Source organism: Myotis brandtii, unplaced genomic scaffold (genome assembly GCF_000412655.1).
Source record: "Myotis brandtii unplaced genomic scaffold, ASM41265v1 scaffold8, whole genome shotgun sequence".
Classification (NCBI taxonomy): domain Eukaryota; kingdom Metazoa; phylum Chordata; class Mammalia; order Chiroptera; family Vespertilionidae; genus Myotis; species Myotis brandtii.
The window spans coordinates 1,683,011-1,698,830 of NW_005371219.1; the positions used below are offsets into that span (position 1 = coordinate 1,683,011).

Consider the following 15,820-nt stretch of genomic DNA (forward strand, 5'->3'; position numbering starts at 1 on the left):
TTTTTGCCGATTAATGGCACGGCAGTTGCCGTAGCGGTCGGTAATTCAGAAAGAATGATGCAGCGAATTAATTCAGCAGCTGCTCAGTGAGAAATACAAACTTGTCTTGGTGTTAACATCTGCCTTCCTTATAAATACCGTGCGTTCAAATGTTAGAGTTCCTTAAAAGTGTGTAGGAACACTTTTTGCCCATATTGACCTGAAATGATTAAGAATTTAGTAGCAAAATGCACAAGTCTGTATTCTGTTACAATTGCACAATGTTGGGATAGATGTTTGGGAATTGCGTTACTGAATCCTTAATCCTTGACTAGCTTATATGACAGCTTTTCCTTAGAAGTACTTGCATGAGCATCCAAATACTAGTACACTAATGATGAAGTTACCACACTTGAAATAAAACATGAATTGCCTTTTTAAATGAATTTACAGAATTTTTGACCACTGTGAACTTTAATAATTTGGTCTTAGATATAATACTATAGACTATTAGTGAGACATTTTTTTCAATAGAATATCAGTATTATGGAAAAGCAGAAATTGAAGTGTAATACTGGGGTAGATTTTGCTTGTTTTAGGTTCTATGTGAATAAGTGTTGTTTTTTAGTATACATTTCATAGTGGGTTTTTTTAAAAAGTAGTAGTTACATGTATATGTGCTTTTGCATCAATTATAATTGGTTTTAGATTCTAATGCCTTTATTGACTTTTCTGTTTTAAAATTTTGCTTGCGGCTTTGGTTGGTGTGATGTCACTTGCCCATCCCTAGACTGTTCGCCATGGATTTCCCTATCAACCCTCAGCCCTGGCCTTTGATCCTGTACAGAAGATCCTGGCAGTGGGAACTCAGACTGGTGCTTTAAGGCTGTATCCTTTCACTTAATTTTATTTTTTAAACTTTTATTGTATTCTCCTCAGTCTTGCTGTGTTACCGATCAGTTTTTCTTCCTGTTTAATTCCAAAAAAAAAAAAAATGATCTGGTAGATATTATGTGAGATCATGTGGTGTTGGCTTTTCTCTAGATGATACATATATTCAGGTAATAGGTTGCTGTGATTTTTCTCAGCTCTCAGTTTATAGTAGCTAAACATGTGACCATCCATATCGAGTCCTAAAGTCTTACTGTTGCAAAGAGATAGAAGTTTCTAAGGGGACATATATTTACTTATACTACTAGTCTGTTGAATGGAACATGTTAAAGACCAGGTTTAAAGACAGTAGCACAGGGTACATTTTTGATTGCTTTTCAACAATATTGTGCGTGGTTGATGTTGAACTTTTGACCTATTTTTCTAACAAATTAGAGTTTAAATTTAAATTTTGCTATTTCTGACTTGTCCATCTAGAAAAATCATTGGAAGACAAATGTCTTCATTTTATGTAACTGATTATAGAAGGTTGCTATTTCCAGAAGTTTTAGAGCATTTTCTTCACATAATGCAAATAGAAAAGTATACTCTTTTGATGTTTTCCTTTTGTAGTCTGCATTTGTTATATCTATGTAAAAACTGTTAGGTTAGCAGAATTCTGAAGTATTTGTATAGAGAATTATTTTTCCTGGTTATGTATAAACTATAGTAGAAGTTTGGTCATAGCATATTTTTTAAGTACCTACTTAGTCTTTAAGATAATTTTTTTTTAGTTGAACAATACAGAATACCTCTCATTTCCTCTTTTAAGTGATTTAACTTAAAATAAAATTTTGTTTGCTTTTACTATGACATTAAACCATCGTAACCTAAACTCCCTTATTTTAAAAGTTAAATGTAACATTTTTAAAAGAAATGCTGTGTTCGTTCATCTGTAGGATACTTGCTTCCTACATATTATTGAAGTAATATGTTGGTAATAAGTAGATAGAAAATCACTAGAAATAACTATCATCAAAAACAAACAAACAAATGGGGGAATGGGAGCTTTACCCCTCACATCTGGCTCCTGATAAGGGGGAGAGGAACTTGCATTTGCTTTTTCCTTATCATTTTTTAAAATCTTCATTTCAAGGAAGTACTATATATGGTATCAGGATATGCCTCAAGTTTCATTTGATATTAGTGTGTAATCTTTAAAGTGATCATAAAAGTTTTTTCAAATGGGCCATTGAACTCTTACTGAGTGAAGTCTACCATTCATAGTAAATATCAGCAGTGCACTCATACATCTATAAAAATGGTAAAGTCTGACCAGCCAAGATCCAAATCTGTGAATTTCTAAATTTTTTGTATAAAGGGCTCTTGCCCAAATATCTGGTTAGTTCAATCTAGAATATTTTGGGTTTCAGTTGTCAAGAGATTTTTACTCCTAAACCCAATGATCAATTCCTTCTAGTTTAGGGTTGATGGGAGTATAATTAATTTCTGACAGTGTGGTTGCTAAGTGTTCAGTAAAACTCTGTGTAGTGACAAGAATAGTGCTTTGTTGGATCTAGATGCATTGTTTAGAACTGAAAACAGATTTTTTTTTTCTCAAAAGAATATTGTCACTGGACTAAAAGAAAAAAAGTTGAATTAAGTCAGTTATTTTTAGATTATTTTGCTTTTCTTTTAAAGGGGTTGAATTTTAACGATTTTCCCAGTGCACTCTCAGTTTTCTCATGGTAAATAAGTTATTTTTTTAAACAGTCAATCTGTTCCATTTTGTAATTTAATATAATTACAAGTGGGTACCACCAGCAAGGCTGAATTTTATAAAACCAAATATTTTTCTTAGACAAGACTTTTGCCCCTAATGAATTTGAGTAATTAGCAAGTTGACACAAGGGAAGATTAAAAATATTAGGCCTACAGCTAATTGCCAAATAAAAGCAAGGATCAAGTGTCCAAAATCATTACTTGTGCATGACTTTTGCTTATACATATTTTTAATAGTTAAATACTGTATGAGTGTAAATAAATCTGTAATTATAGTTTACAATTAGACTATAAATTTTTTTTAAGAACCTGTTTTACTGTATTTAGAATGAAGTCTGGAAAACTGTTTACCAAATATATTTCTATTTTCCCTTTTTTTAAAGATTTATATGTATGGTAAATTGGTTTGTCTACCAGTAATACCACCTAGTCATTTCTTCTGTTAAGTTTATATAGCAAATCAGCTTATGAGCTTTATTTATTATACTTTGAATTATAGGAAATGACTAAGACCTTTTTATTTTTATCTAATTTCTACATATGTGTTTTAAGATGTTATTTTCTCTGTTCTTTATTTTCAAAAGTAAACAGGTTAAATTTTAGTTCCTAATTTTACAGCTTTATATTGATACTAGAGGCCCGGTACATGAAATTCGTGCACGGGAAGGGGGGGTCCCTCAGCCCAGCCTGCACCTTCTCCAATCCAGGACCTCTCGGGGGATGTCCGACTGCCTTTTGCAATCCAGGACTGCTGGCTCCAAACCATCACCTGCCTGTCTGCCTGATCGCCCCTAACCCCTATGCCTGCCTGCCTGATCACCCCTAACCACTTCTGCCTGCCTGATTGCCCCTAACCACCTCTGCCTGCCTGCCTGATCGCCCCTAACTTCTGCCCTACCAGCCTGATCGCCCCTAACTGCCCCCTGCCTGCCTGATCGCCCCTAACAGCCTCTGCCTCGCCCCGCACCCGGTACCCAGGATTCCCTCCTCCGGCTGGTCGCAGGCACCCGGGACCCGGGCCGGCTTCGCCCAGGCTGGCCGCAGCTGCAGGGGACCATGGGCAGGCAGCTTCGCCTGGGCTGCAGCCGCCTGGGACTGCAGGGCAGGTGGCTTGTCCCTCTCCCAGGCCGCAGCCTGGCTGGTTCCCATTCCTCTCTCAAGAGCTCGCTGCAGGCGCAGCCTCTGGCGCCCGGGACCGTGGGGCGGGTGTCTTGTCTCTCTCCCGTGCTGCTGCCCCAGCTGCTGTCGCCCAGGACTGCAGGGCGGGCAGCTTGTCCCTCTCCCAGGCCACAGCCTGGCTGGTCCCCATTTCTCTCTTGCGAGCTCATTTGTACCTGGCCAACAGATGAAAGTTACACCGGCCTGTGGACCAAAGGAGCCGTTACAGCGTGAGGGCGTGATGATCATTTGCATATTAACTCTTATTATATAGGATAATATGCAGACTTATTACAAATCAATTCTGCTGCTCTTGCTCTTTTATATTTTTCTTTATTGAAATTGTGTTTTGTTTTTTTGTTTTTTTTTAGTCCTGTCTTTATTTTCTCCTCATATTAGACACTGGTAGCCTGCAGTATATTTGTATTAAAAGTTATCTTTAGAGAAGAAATGTATTTCTAGATAAAGTCTTTTCTTTACTTGTGGAGCAGAAAGTAGGAGATGTATTCAGAAGTAGAATTAGGCTATTGGAATTTTGAAATGTATATCTGATTTGAGTAAAAGAAGGTCTTCCTAAATGTTGGGAGACTAAACTATATTAATCTACCTTGAACTTAAAAAAAAAAAAAAACAACAGATGAAAGTTACATCGGATATCTCATATATTTATAGACAAGAATTAGTGAAAATCTGAATCCTTATATAATATCTAATAATGAGACAAGATAAATTTAATGTATTTGCTGCATTAATATATAGCAAATGACTGATGATGTCACTTATAAACATGCTTTATGTTCAACCTTCTTGGCTTCTGGAGAGAATATGTGGTTGTAATGTACTTATTGATAGGAAGCAGGAAAGCATATTTTATATAATACATCATATAGTAGTGATGTGATTTAATTCTCTTTTTGCCATATAGAAATAGGTACAGTTTGATTTTTATGAGTGATCTAGAGATCAAAACTATTGGGATAATGGGGAATATAGCCAGTATTATTGTAATAACTATGTATGATGTCAGATGTGGCTTGTGGGGTGATCACTTCATAAGTTGTATACCTGAGACTGTATACCTACATAATATGTCAACTGTAATTGAAAATAAAAAAATAAAAAAATAACTATTGGGATAAAATAATCTAATCATCTATTCTCATATGAATAAGTAAAAGGGTAAAAAGGTTCTAGCTGAAGAATGAAAGCATTTCTAGTAATGTTCCTTGGAGTTTGTTTAACAAGCATATATTAAGTGTTAACATTAGATTATAGATTGTGGTCTGAATTCTGGTTCTCGTCTTGTCACTAAAGAATTATGTGTTCTTGAGTTAGTTTTTTATTTTTTTTCCACTTTTAAAATGAAGGTACAGCCCTAGCCAGTTTGGCTTAGTGGATAGAGCATCGGCCTGTGGACCAAAGGGTCCCAGATTCGATTCTGATCAAGGGCACATACCTTGGTTGCAGGCTCCTCCCCAGCCTGTGCCCTGGTCGGGGCTCCTGCAGGGGGCAACCAATTTATGTGTTTTTCTCACACACAAAAATAAATAAAGTAAAACGAAGGTGCTGTTCATGATTTCTTTAAGAAATAATTCTGTGATTCCAAGTAGCTATATTATATTGGTCTATGTGAATATTCAGAAGAAAAGATTATGTGATTTTTACCTTCAAGAAGTTTCTAGTCCTAACTGTAGGACTAGAACTAGATAAATATAATTGAAGTTAAAGAGTTATTTAGAGGTCTACTGACATTACAGAAAGTTATATTACAGGTAAATTCATTGTATTTGATGACATCTACACACTAACAGATAAGTATTTTGAATGGCAGAGAAGAAAGAATGGGAAAATTATTCTAAGCAAACTGTGTTGGCAAAAGTAGAGAAAAGGGAATTTTCATGGTAATTGAGAGGAGTACTAAAGAGACTCCTTGGAATCGTGATTCTAATTGAGTTGGGGGGGAAAAAAGGAGCCAGTTGGTGGAGAACCTTGAAAGTTACCATGTATTATCTGAGGTCTTTCAGTGAGGAATCATTGTACTTAAATAAGGAGATGCTGACAGGAAGACAGTATGATTTTTGGATGATTAATGGGGCAGTGGTGCCAAGGAGGAAAAGAATAGACTAAGTGAAACGTCATATGTAACTATTAACCCATATAGGTAGTAAAATGGATATAAAACAGGGGCAGTAGAATGGGAACCTGAGATGACTCCTTTCTATAACATCATGGAGTAACTAAAGGTGATGATAAAGTTTTGCAAATATATTGAGGCAATTATAAGACAAATGGAAAACTTGGTAAAGAGGGTGCCAGAGTAATGTTTGCAAGTATGTCATCTTTTTTGTCATATTGCCATTTTGAGAAGGTAACCTAGACTACTTATGTTAGTATGAGAATTTAATAAGCTTTTATATTTGATTTTCTTTTGGGTGCGTCCTGGTGATTTCCTTGATTTTGTTATTGAATCAACTAGTTTAAAGACACTATTAGCTCTTTGGCTCTGTCCATTTATCCTCAGTAAGTGTCTCTCAATAGTGGTCTAGCATTTTGGGCTAGATTATTCTGTGGGTTTGTCCAGCACATTGCAGGCTATGTAGTATCCCTGGCTCCTACCTACTAAATGCCAGGATTGTCTCAGCTGTCAGTGTAGCACCCCAAACTTCCTCAAAGACTTCCAGGAGCTCCTGGCTGAGAACCACTGCACTTAGCCCAAGTTCTTCAGTTCAAAAGGAATAATAACCCTACCTAGCTCATGAAGTAGCATCAGGATTAAATGTAATAATGTGTGTGTGTCACTTGTAAGACCACGTAGGGACAGTTTTGGTGAATATTCAATATATGATATTGTTACTAATGAGATTTTTCTGTGGTTTTAATTTTCAGGTCCTTCATTTATATCAGCAAATAATTACTGAGAGGCAATGTTTAGGAAGACTTTATTTTTGTAACTGATTCAATTTTTGAATAAAAGGTCTTAAAAGGTATTGTTTTTCTCTTAAAGTATGTCTTAAAAATGGTATCATTCTCAACCACAAGTTTACAAAATTTCTATTTAGGTGTAATAAAATCATATATGTGAAAGTTTGTTACACATAGTAGATGAGAAATAATGATTGTTTAATGATTTTGCAGTTGTAAGATAGCATTAGAATGTGTGAATGCTGCTTATTTTATTTTAGAAAACTAAAATAGGAAAAAGATTTGGAAATATGATTCTTGTTCAAAGTAGTTAAAAGTGAAACAATTAATGTGGCTTGAATTTAGCCAAACTTTTTATCTAGTCTTCTTTCCCACCATCCTTTTTGTTCAGAGAAGAATTCTAGTCATTTGGAATTCTAGCTAGGACTTTGCAGTACTTTTACTTCTCTAGTCTTACTTAGTTCTTCATTTAAGAGGGCTTTGTATAAAAGGGAGAGTAAGTACTGTGTCGCTATAGGTTGTGATTCTTAGTATGGATTACTGCAGCAGGAGGTGAGGGTTAGACACCGTTACTCAAAAAACCACCAGAAGTAATGTCTGTGTGGAAGCAGTTATTTTGCACTGAATTTATTGTAGAGGGAAACAATGTGTGATAGAATCTGAATGGAATTGAAAAAGTATATGTTAATTATTAGGGAATTAAGTCTGTGCTTGATAAGCCTTTCTGCTTTAAGTAAAATGAGTTTTCATTTCTGCTTGGTATTCTTTTTGTTTTTTCAGTATAATTTGCTTTTAAAATTATATAACCTAACATTACCATCCTGAAGGAAAAAGATAAAGAGATTTTGGAAGAATTACTTTGACATTAGATGATTTGTGTTCTCGTCTTCAAACTAATTTTGGATAAGTGAAAAATCTCGGGGCTTTTGTTTCCTTTCCTGTAAAATGAAGAAATTGGGATGACTGATTTCCAAGAGTTCTGACATCTCTGACCTTGAATTTCTTTATCTGAGAAGGATTTGGTATGCTCTGGACCATCTCTGTCTAGAGTAGTCTTTTGATTGGTTGTACTGAGTACCTGTTAAAGATGATGAAGTATTGGACTCCTTCCCACTGTGGGTCCCTTTTCTTTGTATCTGTTGACTGCATTCATAATCCAAGTCAGGTGCACAAGTGTAAACCTTGGCTTATAAAAGGGAACAGGAAAAAGCATGTGAAAAACACATTTTTTGTTGTTGAAATAGCAGTGCACGTTGAATACTAAGATTGTGGGCTGTTGCATTTTCTTTGCACAGTAGTCCCCCCTTATCCATGGGGGATGCGTTCCAAGACCCATAGTGGATGCCTAAAACTGCAGATGATTCCAGACGATATCTACTATGTTTTTCCTATCCATACATACCTATCATGACATTTAATTTATAAATTAGGTATAGTAAGAGATTAACAATAATAACTAATATTAAAACAGAACAATTATAACAATATACTGTAATAAAAGTTAATGTGAATGTGGTCTTTCAAAATATCTGATTGTACTGTACTTATGTACTTACCCTTCTTTTTATGATAATGTGAGATGATACAGTGCCTAGGTGATGAGATGAAGTGAAGTGAATGATATAGGCATTGTGACCTAAGCAATAGGTGCAAAATTTTATCACATTCCTCAGAACAGTGCACTATTTAAAATTTATGAATTGATTATTTCTAGAATATTCTGTTTAATATTTTCGAACCACAGTTGACCATGGGTAATTGAAACCATGGAAAGTGAAGTCATGGATAAGGGTGTACTCCTGTTTAATAGAAAAGGTCTCATTATGACAGGAAACGGGACATTTAAAAATACTATTAACCAAAGTTTCCTTTTTTGAGTGTTAATGGTCAGAATATCAAATTAAAATGAAATTAATTACAAATAATACTGGGTTTCTAATCACTTGATTTTACTAATTTTGATGTAAGAGATTTAGTATTGTAACATTCTTCCTTGAATTGACGGTATGTGATTTCATGCTAAATTTGGTAATTGTATAGTAATTGGAATAGTAGTAACTGGCAATGCACATGTAAATAATTAGTCTATAGGGGTAAGTATCACTGAAAAAAAGATAAAGGCAAATAAAGACAACTAAAGCTTAAGTTCAAGCATTGGAAGTGACACATTGTTTACAAGAAGAAAATTAGTAACCGGAGTGTCAGTGTTGATTTGTTTTGTTATATTTAAATGAGAATTGCCTGTCCTGATTTGGCATGTCATTACTATCAGAATGTCAGTATTTTAGGATTGCAGATTAATGAAATGTATTTGGTTTGACCTAAACAGATGTCTGTCTGTTTAAAAATATAACAAAATGACATAGAGAAAGGAGCATTTTATTATGTACTACCTTTTATATTTGAATGCCTTTTGTTAAGATAGGTTTTAAACATAACCTAGTACTACAGAACTTTTTGGGAAGCAAAACAAAGTGATTCTTGATTTGATTGAATGGTACTTGATACTTCTCTCTTCCCTTAGTCACATGTGAAATAGGTCATTCTAAGGAGAAGAAATAGTATCTTCCTATTTAATTACTCAGACTTCTTCCTATAAAGATACTCAGGTTTCTCTATGATCATTTTGTAAGTTGGTTTGAACCTATTTCTAAGTTTTATTTGCCACAATAAAGACAGTTAGTGACAATATATCATGCTATAACTTGTAACATTTTTGAAGAATTTACTATCAAGAAATTATCCACTTTTGGATTTAGCAGTCCTGTTTGCTTTAATCTCTCATTTTCTTGTGTTTCTTTCTTTCTTTCTTTTTTTTTTTGTATAGGGCGTAATGTCACAGGAAGGCCATAGTAGTCTGCCACCCGTGGTGAGGAGTAAGCCCAAGTTGCTGTTGGATGTGTTGTACACAGAGAAGCCATTCTTCAGGCGCTCTGCTCTCTCCACACCCAAATCATTTTCTTGTGTTTCATTTGAAAGAAAATTTGGATAATAGTTCTATTTTCTGTGTAGCCTTTTTCTTTTTCTTTTTCTTTTTCTTTTTCTTTTTCTTTTTCTTTTTCTTTTTCTTTTTCTTTTTCTTTTTCTTTTTCTTTTTCTTTTTCTTTTTCTTTTTCTTTTTCTTTTTCTTTTTCTCTTTCTCTTCCTCTTCCTCTCTTCCTCTCTCTTCCTCTTCCTCTTTCTTTTTCTTTTTCTTTATGGAGTGCGTAGGGAAGGTAGACTGAGGGAGTTGGTAGGGGAAGAAATTGTTGACGTAGTTTCTCCTCACTACTCAGTGTCCCACAGTGGGCCATGTCTTTAGAGATTTTCTTAAGTCTAGAATACATTTTTCCCTGTTAAAATAATTCTCATCTAAATCCCAGTGCCTTTGTCTTTGTGATACATTTTTATTTGAATTCCATCCCTACTTCTACCCATGTAACCATTTTTTTCTTAATTTAGCTTTTAAAATCTAATATGTTATCATTCTTTATAAATAATATCACACAGATATTAAATAGCTAAAATTAGATCTTTTAAAAATTATAGCTATAATATTGAGTGGTATTTTAAGATGAACTGTTAGAAACATTACAGCACATGAGAAGATGCAATGCAATTTCAGAATCAACTAGTATCCTCTGCCTTATCAAGAGTCCAGAACCCGGACAGTAGTCAGTGTATAATTATAAAATCAAAACTAATGACTACACATTCTTAAATGATCAATTAAATATGCCCTCTACTAAAGATCCTATAGAAGAAGGGTGGGTGTGGCCATGCATTTAAAATAATGGAGATCTAAATCTATAGTTTAGTAGTCAGCAACTTTTTCTGTAAAGGCCTAGATAGTATATAGTTTGGCTTTATAGTTTTTGCTACAACTATTGAACTCTGCCAGTGTACCACAAAAGCAGTCATAGACAATAATATGAAGGAAGGAATGCAGATATTTCAATAAAGCTTTATTTATAAATTCAGACAGTGGGCTGGATTTCACTCTCAAGCCTAAATTTGTCAGTCCCTGCTTTAGTTTACCAGTCTGTGTTGCTTTTAAATTATATGTGGAGCCCTTGCTGGTTTGGCTCAGTGGATAGAGCCTCGGCCTGCGCACTGAAAGGTCCCAGGTTGAAGAGTCCCAGGTTCGATTCCAGGCCAGGGCACGTGCCCAGGTTGCAGGCTCGATCCTCAGTGGGGGGTGTGCAGGAGGCAGCCGATCAATGATTCTCTCATCATTGATGTTTCTTTCTCTCTCTCCCCCTCCCTTCTTTGAAATCAATAAAAATACATTTTTTTTTTAAATTATGTGTGGAGAAGAAAGCTTAGAAAGGAATTACTACTGATATATTTTTAGTTTCATAAATTACACTTACATGTTAGTATAAATTTAACTTTTCTCATAAATAGAAAAATATTTTAAGATAGAATTAGTAATTTTTATTTTTTTGGTTAATCCTCACTGGAGGATTTTTTTTTTTCCATTGCTTTTACAGAGAGTGGAAGGGAGGGAGAAAGGAGGGGAGAGAGAGAGAGAAACATCGATGTGAGAGAGACACATTGACTGATTGCCTCCTGCTCCAGCCCTGACTGGGGCCTGAGATCGAACCTGCAACCCAGGTACCGTCAAGGACCAACTAACCAGTGAGCCACACCAGCCAGGGCAGAGTCAGTAATTCTTCATGCCACATAGTACCACTGTATACAAGTCAAAATTTCCTAAGTGTTTTTTGATCCTGTGAAAGGCATTATTTTTTGTGTGTGAATTCTAATTAGTTTGATAATAAATTTGGTTAATTAGGCATTCTTTGGAAGCAGTTCAGTGATTAATTCTATTGAATTATTCAGTTTGTTTTTAACCTTTACTTCCTAGTTTTAATTAAAAATATATTTGCATTTGTAGATTATTCCTAATATTTTCATTAATATTACATAAAGATATGTTGATCTAGTTAGAATTTACTTTCATCTTTAAAAGTATTTTATTAAAACATTGTGATTTTTTAGATGTTTGCACATGTTGATAAAATAATTCATTTTCATTTGTGAAAGAAATTGACCTGAAAAGTAAATAATATATTTTTTAAAAACACATAAAGCTCCTAGAAACAAATTCAGGCACATGATTACCTTCTTTAGAGTCAGATATTGCATTTCCCCTTTGGAAAGAATGTGTATGGTACTTTAATTGGAAACAAATTATATCCAGTTTTTGAAAAATTTTTATAGTTGTTCACTGTTTGCATCATTTTCCAGTAGCAATAAATATAGATATAATTTTATTCACTTAGGTAAGGCTAATTTCTGCTTGATTCCATTTCTCCAACTGGTATTAGTCCTTATGGAAGTTATATAAGATAAATAAATGAAAGATGACATGCTGAGCATATCTCTTTATATTTATTGGTGCTATGATTTAAAAATAAGCATTGTTCTACAATAACTTAGATTCACTGAAAATAGGGGTGAATATAAAGGTTTTTAAGAATAGCTGATATTTTTCTTACAATCATCTTCACTTAAAAATTAAGATATGCTTAAAAATACGATGTTATTGGCAAAATATGTAGTTTTAGAAATTATATGGTAGTTCTTGTTACATACCAAGGTTTTGATTTTTAAATTAGGGATTTTTTTATAGTACTTTCTGCTCATATTTTTCTTTCAGCAAATGCTATCTAGAACTGTGACACTTTTCCTGGTGAGGTTGTCTGTTGAAGAGTGATTAATCCTACCTTTTCTTGAAAGTACATAATCTTTTCTTGTAATAGCAATACCTCTGCTTTTTCACGGCAGTACCCTGCCAAAGGTGACTATAAATCTAGTGGCATCAGCTATTGCAGTACTTCTGCTAAATTGCTTTCCTTTTGTATATTTTTCCTTTTTGTCTTTTGAAAAGGAGAAAAAGTGTTGGAACAGATTTTTTTTCATTTACTCAGTCTTTGTACTCTTATTTTTTATAAAGTGTTGTATTTTTCTTTTATAATTCACTTTATCATTCTTGAGAAAAGAGCTTAGCCATTAAGCATCTGAGAGTGGACGCTGGGGTAAAAGATTGTTTTTACTTGACATGTGAGTATGTTCCTTCTTGTATCTTTAACCAAGACCACTGTTGTTTATTACTGTATTTCATAGGAGACTGAGCAAGTGGTTTATTTAAAACTATATTTATATATCAAAAGCCATTCTAAAGAATTGCCAGCAATAAATATAATTCATTTTGATCCCTTTAGTTCTAACTCCAAAACTGTAAATAATAAGGTTTTTCAACCACTCTTAATTTGTTTATAAATAATTAAAAAATCCTATTCAAAATAATAGTGGAAGAGGTAACTACAGGCCTGTTTCAACCCCGTTAATATTATAATGATGTATCAGTCTACATGCTGCAATTACTTTTTTGTTTCCATATTCATTTCATATGCAAAGAGAGCAGTTGATTGACCTAATTTTTTAGATACCATTGGGCATTTACTCTTGAATGTTAAAATTGTATTGCATTAAGGAAGTTTTAAATGTTGACGTATGCATCTTTCACGGTTAATTTTAACATTTTGTTAAATTTTTACTGCAGAAATAGTGCATGTTATAGTTTTGCTTAAATAGCAGACTGGTAGAATGTTAAAATTGTGAGTCAGCACTAAAAATTAAGTATGTCCACAGCTAGATTCATTTCTTAATATATTAATTTTTAATGGACTTTATTTTTTAGACAGTTTGGGGTTCACAGCACTGTTGAGCAGAAGCTGCAGAGATTTCCCATATATCCTTGTCCCCACTTGTCATAGCCTCTCCTATTATTATCATTTCCCACCATAGCCGTGCATTTGTTACAATTGATGAAACTACATTGGCAAGTCATATTCATTCAAAGCTCATCATTTACGTTAGGGTTCACTCTTGGTATACATTCTGTGACTTTTGAAAAATGTATAATAATAGGTATCCACCATTGTAGTATCATACAGTATAGTTTCATTGTCTTAAAAAACCTCTACTGTTCCACCTATTCACTCCTCCTTAACTCGAAGTAACCACTGATTGTTTTACTGTCTTCATAATTTTGTCTTTTTTACAAAGTCATATAGTTGAAATCATAATAGTGTTTAGCCTTTTCAAATTGACTTCTTTGACATAGTAATATGCATTTAAAAACCTCTGGGTTTTTCCATGACTGATAGCTCATTTCTTTTTAGTGCTAAAAAATATTCCGTTGTTTGAATGTACCACAATTTATTTGTCCATTCACCTACTGAAGGACATGTGGGTTGTTTCCAATTTTTGACATTTATGAAAAATGTGACTATAAACATCTATGTGAAGGTTTTTGTGTGGATATAACTCTTCAACTCCTTTAGGTAAATTTCAAGTAGTGTTATTACTAGATCAGATAGTAAAAGTATGTTTAGTTTTATTAAAAAAACTGCCAAATTATCTTCTAAAGTAGCCATACCATTTTGCATTTCATGAGCAATGAACAAGAGTTCCTATTGCTCCACATCATCAGCAGCATTTGGTGTTGTCAGTTCTGGATTTTGACTATTCTAATAGGTTTGTAGTGGTATCTCCTTGTTTTAATTTGTATTTTCTCAATGACATATGATGTGGAACATCTTTTCATATGCTTATTTGCCATTTGTATATCATCTTCAGTGAGTTGTCTGTTAAGGTCGGTGGCCCATTTTTTAATTTTTGGTTTGTTTTCTCATTGTTGAGTTTTAAGAGTTCTTTGTATATTTTGGATGACAGTCCTTTATTAGATGTGTCTTTTGTAAATATTTTTCAAAGTCTATGGTCTTCTCATTCTCTTGGTACTGTGTTTTGCAGAACAGAAGTTTTAAATATTAATGAAGTCCAGCTTATCAATGAATTTTTTCATGGATGGTATCTTTGGTGTAGTATCTAAAAGGTTATCGCCATATACAAGGTCATTTAGGTTTTCTTCCATGTTATCTTGTAGGAGTTTTAAAGTCTTGTGTTTGACATTTAGGTCTAAGATCCTACTTCGAGATAATTTTTTGAAGAGTGTAAGATCTGTGTCCAGATTCATTTTTGGTGGTAAAGTATGGGTGGAGGGTCAGTGTTCTATTGTCCTATAACTAGGTTTTATTCTTGTAGTGAGCCTGTGAATTTCACAACTGTTTCTCAGTCCTTTCCTATCCCTCCCTCCAGGTGAGTTAGATGGCTAGAGTAGGTTGGAATTGGTTATTTTCTTTCCACCAGGTTAGTTAGGTGCTGATAAATCCCTAGCAGTTTAGACTGTGGTCAGTTTCTCCTGAGGGCAGATCTTGCTAATAACAGAATGCTCTTGTATTTAAAAATGTTTGTTTTACTCCTCCCCCTGCTGGAAGCAGGAGGGGATTTTTCTCAGATAACACTGTGAGAACCTGGTGGAGCTCATGCTGTAAAACTCAGTAAAGTGTGGGTCCCCTTGGAGTTTCTAACTTTCAGATTTCTCTTCTTTAAACCTCCAGCAATTCATTAATTTACAGTTTAGATTTTCCTACCCAGGCATTGATTCCTGTAGCGGTATCTGCTGGTTGGTTTATTTTGGTAAGCTATGAGTCTCTGTATTGGCCTGTCTGTCTTTGCAATTTGGGGGGGGGGGGGGGGGGGGAATGTTTGCTTTGTGACCTCACTATGGATTAAGAAGAGTTGCTGATTTTTAGTTTGTTCAGCTTTTTACTTATTGTTAGGATAGAATGACAACTTCCAAATTTCTAGACCAGAAACTAGAAATCTAATTAATTTTTATGCTGAAAAAATCTTTAAAATGAGACTTAAAAGTTGATGATTGTCAAGTAGGTGAAACTATAGAATAAGGGTACTCAACTATAAAAGTGTAAATAATTGTTAAAGGGTTTGTATTGCAAATACATTCATAAGTTATAAAATACAAAATGAAATATTCTTCACTATGTGAAATTTTGGTAATGACTTAAGATCTTGTTTTGAGCACATTTCTATCAAGTTAATTAGAAGCTAGTTCAGATAGACACAGCAAATTATTAGAAGTTTGGAAAATAAGACCTATGATATTAAGGAGATTCATGATGATTCTGTTTGAAGAAAGTCTGAGAAATTATTAAATGAATTATATATATATGTGTGTATATATATTATATATATCATA

At 34.1% G+C, this 15,820-nt stretch overlaps 1 protein-coding gene across 6 annotated transcripts in view; it reads left to right on the forward strand.

Annotated features, from left to right (window-relative positions):
* The first annotated feature begins 736 nt into the window (after positions 1 to 736).
* STXBP5 (syntaxin binding protein 5 (tomosyn)) overlaps positions 737 to 15,820 on the forward strand; it is a 157,778-nt gene continuing 142,694 nt past the window's right edge. For 4 of the 6 annotated variants that reach the window (XM_014531295.1, XM_014531296.1, XM_014531298.1 and 1 more), the window contains exon 1: positions 737 to 867. The gene's annotated coding sequence lies outside the window, so the exon portion shown is untranslated. The remainder of the gene's footprint in view (positions 868 to 15,820) is intronic. The other 2 variants (XM_014531299.1, XM_014531301.1) reach the window with 1 other exon arrangement.